Source organism: Galeopterus variegatus, unplaced genomic scaffold (assembly GCF_000696425.1).
Source record: "Galeopterus variegatus unplaced genomic scaffold, G_variegatus-3.0.2 Scaffold13693, whole genome shotgun sequence".
Lineage (NCBI taxonomy): Eukaryota > Metazoa > Chordata > Mammalia > Dermoptera > Cynocephalidae > Galeopterus > Galeopterus variegatus.
This window is the reverse complement of record NW_007739804.1, coordinates 27405-33925: the sequence shown is the minus strand read 5'-3', so window position 1 is coordinate 33925 and position 6521 is coordinate 27405. Positions and strand designations below refer to the sequence as shown.

The 6521-nt window shown below is 34.4% G+C and overlaps 1 pseudogene; it reads right to left on the bottom strand.

Moving 5' to 3' along the window:
- Nucleotides 1–851: 851 nt before the first annotated feature.
- Nucleotides 852–1827, bottom strand: LOC103581690 (annotated as a pseudogene).
- Between the last annotated feature and the right edge of the window lie 4694 nt (nt 1828–6521).

Genomic DNA, 6521 nt, shown 5'->3' with positions numbered 1-6521 from the left:
AAGGAAAGGAAAGGAAAGGAAAGGAAAGGAAAGGAAAGGAAAGGAAAGGAAAGGAAAGGAAAGGAAAAAGGAAAGGAAAGGAAAAAAAAAAGACAGAGGGAGTGAGCTTCCTAAATAGTAACTACATGAGGTGATGGATGTCTTAATTCTCCTAATAGTGATGATTATTTTACATTGTATACATACATCTGATCATTCAGTTGTGTACCTTAGATGCATACAATTTTTAATTGTCAATTATATATTTATAAAATTGAAAAAAAAGAAAGAATGAGTACCTGTCTATGCCAGAGATACTAGAATCTTTATTTTTTAATGGTTAGAAAGTGACACTTGTCCTCAAGGATGTCTTTTTAGGAATCATTAATGAGAGTGTATTTTATGGGCCAGGTTCTTACAGTTTTTGTTATGTTTAAGGCCAATAATAACGCTCTTAGGCTGGCAGCTCATCTCATTTATATTTTAGAAAACTGAAGTTAAATGAGTTTAGGTGTCCTACTCAAGTTTAGTCATCAGAGTCAGAACCTGGATTACATGCATTAAAGGTGATGAAAAGAGATGTCTCTATGGAAATGTATTGGTCTTATCTCAAACCAAGAAATGGAGTCTAATTTACACCATTCCACAATGCAACAGACTGATGGAAGACTGGAGAAGAGCAGCAAAGATGGAATTTTCATTTAAATTATTGAATAATGGGCATAACATATAATTTCATATATAGTCACTTGGGCAACAAAAAAGTATACATAATTCTCTGGCTCCAAGAATATTTCTGTATTTGATATTTCATATGCATTCTTCCAAAAGCAACCCCCTTTAAAGGCCCCTTTTTGCAACCCTGAGTCCACCTAAAAAAATAGATCCTCAGAAAGTAATTTGGATCTCACTGCTTTTCTAAAAGCTTCTTTCACATCCTTGTTCCTCAGGCTATAGATCAGGGGGTTCAGCATGGGAATCACTACAGTGTAGAACACTGTGGCCACTTTGTCAGCATCCCCAACATTTCCTGAATTTAGTCAGCAATAAGTGAAAAGGATTGTTCTATGGAAGACAACGACGGCTGTGAGGTGGGAGGCACAGGTGGAAAAAGCCTTGTGCCTTCCCTCTGCCGAGCGCATCCTCAGGATGGTGATGAGAATAAGCAAGTAGGAGATGAGGATGATCGTGATGGTGATGATCTCATTGAAAGTGGGCACAATAAATGCCACGAGTTCATTAATAAACACGTCAGAGCAGGCAAGAGAAAAGATAGGTGATAGATCACAGAGAAAAGATAGGTGGTAGATCACAAAAGAAGTGGTTAACGACATTCGATTTATAGGATGGTATCTCAAGAGCCAAGCACAAGTGGATCAGAGAACACACTGTTCCGCAGAGGTAGCAGCCAGAAACTAGCTCCACACAGAGCTTTTGGGACATGGTGACCATGTAGAGCAGTGGGTTACAGATGGCCAAAAAGAGGTCATAGGCCATCGCTGCCAGTAGGAGGGACTCAGAGACCAGACATGTGCAAAACAAGTAGAATTGCACCATGCACCCCAGGAAGGAGATGGCTTTGTCCTTGTTTATGATATCAGCCAGCATCTTTGGCACGATGGTTGAGGAGTAGCAGAAATCCACAAAGGACAAGTGGCTGAGGCAAAAGTACATGGGGCTGTGAAGTCAAGAGCTGACTCGAATCAGGGCAACCATGCCCAGGTTGGCCAAAACTGTGACTCCATAGATGAGAAGGAACAGCAGGAAGAGGAAGACTCTCAGCTCAGGGTCATCAGATAATCCAAGGAGAATGAACTCTGTCACAGAGCTGCAGTTCTCCTCACCCATTGCCGGTATAAGTCAAGTTTGGGGAAAAAAAAGTAAGTTTTGCATTTCTCCTAGGATGAGAAAAAGGGAGTATATAGCAGGTTTATATTAACTTCAGAAAAATATAACATTGATATCAAACATAGCATATTTATGCGGTATAATAAAAATGTAATTGTCAAATAATTCAAAATGTTAAATATTTTAGTAGAAGCTACTAATCAAAATTAATTTAAGTAGTAACAGTAACCTTAATTGATTGCCAATTTTTATTTGCCACAACAGATGATTCATTAAGTTAAGTGGTTCAGTGGATTCTGAAATAGATTCAATGGTACATTTTGAAGCGATGTAAAAATTAACTCCTATTCCCTGAAAAACTTAGTAAGTTGTATGCAAGCAGGGTGACAGCTATTGCCATTCTACATGATATAGTCTAATATTTTTACTTCAGTGTATCAGTATCAGTACTTTCCAGACATTGAGGTGCTCTGCAAGTGAACTGTTGTGCAGTGTGATAAATTTTTTCAGGATTGCATGCTCAGAAAGATCCTTTAAATTTAGAAATATTCAAAATGAAAAAGAAAGAATTAAAATGTACTCTGAAATCACTAATAATTTTTACTTATAAAATTAACAATGTAATATAATAATTTTAATGATAATGATCAATGTTAATGGCTGTAAAAGATGAATTCTTGCATACATTTCTCTGGAAAGTAACTGGGAAACATGTATTTGGAGCTCTAATTCACGCATAATAAAAGCAAAAACATCTTTTCTTTTATGCAAAATTTTTTGTAATCTGTTATAAGAAATGTTTAATTATATTGAAAAAATGATTTAAAAATTATGTTAAAAGCTGTACTGCAGCATTGTTCATGATATCAACAATAGGAAAAAATGTACCAGTCAAAAATAGAGGAAGTGCTAAACTATGGTGCATTATATCTAGGGTGGAAAATTATCACTCTAATTGAAATTATGTTTTGGAGGCATCTAACTTGAAAAGTAATACTAACAGCACATTGATTTTTATATGTAGATGTAAAATCACGAATATAGATAGAGATAGATGTATCATAGCAACACTTTAATTAGGTTTTAACCCTGAAAGAAAATACTTTATGCACTTTAAAAAATACCTATGTGAAACTTTCTCAAGTTATCTCAAAAAGTAGGTTAGAGAAAGTGGTTAAGCCATGTATTCCATGTAAGAGGGAACTAAAATCCTAGCCTTCCATTTAAAGAAAAGGAATATGGAAGCTGATGAACTTTAGTCGCTTCCCTTCTTAGACCACAGGAGGAGCATATGCTCGTACATAACTTCATTAACGCAGTGTGATCAAAACTGAGTAAAAAGTCTAGACTAGAAAAGCAGCCTTGGACTTTCTCTGTATCTTGATGTAATTTTAAGGGTTGGAAACAAATCATGATCCTGAAGTCATGGTTTACTCGTTCACCTAATTCCCCAAACCCCCATCCCCAAAGAAGAGTTATTTGCCTGCTAAAGAGATAAAAGAGGAAACGTGATAAGGAAAACTCTCTTCTTCATGTTCTATGCATATAATAGGAAACTAATCTATTATAAATTCATGGCAAATCCAAAAGAATTTATCTTCTTTCCTGAGCACACATTGTTGTCATGTCCTGACACTCATCATCACCAGCTTGCAAACACGTGGTTAAAGTCTCAGAACTTCTGTGACAATTAGGGAGATCCACTGCAGCCTTCAATTCTACATTCTATGAAGGGAATTGGTAGGAAGAGAGAAAAAAAAGAGAGAGAGAGAGGAAATCTACCACTTTGTTTACTTCACATTCTCTCATACTCATCAGTGTTTGATGTTATAGAGAAAATAGTTCTAATTTTCCATTAACTGCCCCTGAAAACTAAAAGGCAAAAGCATTATAAAGAGTAAATGAACATAATAGGGGTTCTAACAAATATTATCTAATTAAAAGAGAGATGAGTTAGAAATATTTTTAAAATAGCTACATTCTCAGAAAATATATTCATCCATTTTCAAGTAATCAGAGTCTAGTTTTTGCTAACAAACCTGGGGAACAGACGTTTCCTTCTTGGTACTGAGGATGTTAGATGTGTATAGCACACAGTCAGACACTTATACTGCAATTGAAACTCCTGGGAAATGGGTCCCTTGAGTGAAACAGCTCTTAGTATTGATGGTATAACAAAATAAAAATCATATTAAAATACAGGTGATATAAGACACAATATATAATTAGTCTCTATGGAATACCCTCATTTTTTTAATAGCCCTAAATTGAAAAATAATTATTTAAAACCAAACATGCTCCTTTCAAATTTCATAGTCCATTATGGAATTCTACATCCTGGAATCAAATATGGGAGCCACAGCTCATACTGCAATTATGAAATAACAGGAATATTTATTATAAACTTTTCCTTTCTCATAATATTACAAATTACCCTTACTTCCTTTAGGGCAGAGTATCTAAAGCAACACAAGAATTCCTTAAAATACAACAAAAGTTATGAACCTACCAGTTAGAAAACTCTAATAATAGTTCACACATATTTAAGTAACATATGTGTTAGAACCTATTCTAAACTTCATAGAAGTGTTAGCTAACTTAATTTTAATAATAACAAGTCAAGAGACTTTTTTTAAATGCCTGTCTTACAAAAGAGATAAGGAACATATAGATGGTTGTAATTTGGTCAAAGTTAAAATAAGTTGCAGGAAAAAAGTAATGTGCTTTCTGGGTTTTCCCACTCACATGGCATTGAGTATGTCCTTAATGCATATCCAATGCTGGAGCCATCAGATGGGATCAACTCAGTAATCCAGGTGTGCTCTCCTTCTGACATTATAATGTCAATCCAGGCCATGGTGTTCTGCTTGTCTCTGTATCTCATTGGGGGTACACATGACTTTTCATAGTATACATGGTCAAAAAGTAGTTTCAAGTAAATAAATATCAATGTATTTTCAACTATCATACCCTATATTTCTAAAATTGATCTGCCAGAGACTGCACACTGGCTGAAGAGACATTATGGTTCTCCTCTCTACTCAAACATCCTTTTTAAAAAATCTTTCACAAAAGAAAAGAAAATCTGTCACTGACAAATATATGGTGAATTACCAACATGACTAAAACCCTGTGAGACAAGACAAAGGGATGACTTGGAAAACTGTTGTTCTTAGGGTTTGCTTCTAGTTTTTTTAATTTCTCAGTGGAGGCACCTTAAACTCATGGCATGTTTTGCTGTCTCTTTTCATCTTGCTCATATTCATATTAGATCACATCTTCTCTATTAAAAGCTTTTGCCTATTTTTAAAACTATTTGTCTTTCTGTTATTGAATTGTAAGAGTTCTTTTTATGTTCTTGATATAAATCTATCATCATATACATAACTTTCTGATACTTTTTGCTCCTAAGTTTAAGACAACATTCATTTTGAGTTAATGTTGTATATGATGTAAAGTAAATATTTAAATTCATCTTTTTTGTGTATGAATACCCAATTAATTGTTACAATTCTTACTGTGCAACGGAGATGAAAAAAGGATTACTCAATGCCCTATGAATGCCATGAGCAGCCCAAAGGGACTGTACTTCAACAACTCCTCTATTAGAAGGAGATCAATGGGTACAGCCCTGATTCAAAGTTAGCTTCTGTTTTTTGTTGTAAAGGCAAGGAAGTTTCACAGGAAATATCAGTTGATTAAATTATTACAAAAGAGCACAAAGACATGGGCAGTGTTACAGAAGTTATCTATGGCTAAGTATACTTTAAACAATGCAAACTAGTAACATCAGTAAAATTAACAATGTGGCACTCCAAAGTACAATTTGTGAAAAGCTAAGTTGGTCAAACTGCAATCATTATCTAAAGTATAACTTCTCCTTCAATAATGTAAGTAAAAGTTGCATTCTTATGGTAAAATCTAAGTATAATTATCTATAAAGTTTCCATCAACAAACAGCTTTCCCCTAGCAAACATTTTTTCACATCCTTCCCTTCAACAATTCTTAAAATCTCTCAGCTGGATTGGTATGACAGCCACCTGTTAGCTCTAAATCATTAAAGTACACAGTCCCATACTTAAGCAGAGATTAGAGTTGATTGACGGGCTTTTGCCCTCTGGTTGTTGGCCATCGCCTCCTACCCGAGCGCTTTTGCCCCACACATTTTCTTACCTAAAACCCCTATTCTCAAATCAAATGAGAATCAATATTTCTAACCCTCTACAATTAGTCATCACCATTTGTTGAAAATAGTATCATTCCCTTTTGGATTCCCTTTTCAGCTTTCTCAAAAATCAATCATAAATATGTTTAAATTTAGACCCTCGATTCCATTACACTGATGTATATATCTACCTTATTCCAATACCAAAGTTGTCTTGATTAATGTAGCTTCAATATAAATTTTTGATTATTTTGGTTACCTCTTGCATTTCCATATGAATTTTAGGCTCAGCTTCTCAACTTCTGCCAGAGTCTTCTTGGCTTTTGACAGAGATTATATTGAATCAGTAGATTAATCTGGAGATATTTGGCATCTTTACAATACATAATCTTCCAGGCCTTGGACTTACAGTATCTCTCTATTTATTCAGTATTTTTTTTAATTTCTCTTATTTTTAAAATAATTTTCAGTGTTTAAGTCTTTTTTTTTTTTTTTTTTTTTTTTTTTTTTTAAATTTTTTTTTAAAAA